A 380-nucleotide genomic window follows, 5' to 3' on the forward strand; every position below is an offset into this window, starting at 1 on the left:
GAAAGTGTCGGGGGGCGGGGCGGGGGGGTCAGCAGTGTGAGAGCAGGGGCATGGTGCACCAGGGCAGGCCAAGGCAAGGTCAGGGCCTCGGTTCTGTGGAAGCATGGGCCCTGGACCTGGAGCGCCTTTTAGGACTGTTTTCTGTTTTTTGTTTTAATCATGAAGCCCGTGGGGAGCTCGTTCAAGGTGCTGTCACACACACAGCACCCTGAAGAACGGAGTGTCAGAAGACCACTTTGTGGATGGTACAAAATAATAATTATAGTCCTGGAGATGTCTTTGGGGGCGCCTCCCAGCACCTTGGTGGCCCGAAAAGACTTCATCATAAGGGCTGACGAGGAGACCGCTCCCTCATCCACCCCCGCCCCGCCCTCCTCTCC

General features: G+C 57.9%; 1 protein-coding gene across 1 annotated transcript in view; it reads right to left on the bottom strand.

Annotated features, from left to right (window-relative positions):
• CPSF4L (cleavage and polyadenylation specific factor 4-like) overlaps positions 1-380 on the bottom strand; it is an 11,594-nt gene that overhangs the window by 7,410 nt on the left and 3,804 nt on the right.

Source organism: Bison bison, unplaced genomic scaffold (assembly GCF_000754665.1).
Source record: "Bison bison bison isolate TAMUID 2011002044 unplaced genomic scaffold, Bison_UMD1.0 scf7180017864371, whole genome shotgun sequence".
NCBI lineage: Eukaryota > Metazoa > Chordata > Mammalia > Artiodactyla > Bovidae > Bison > Bison bison.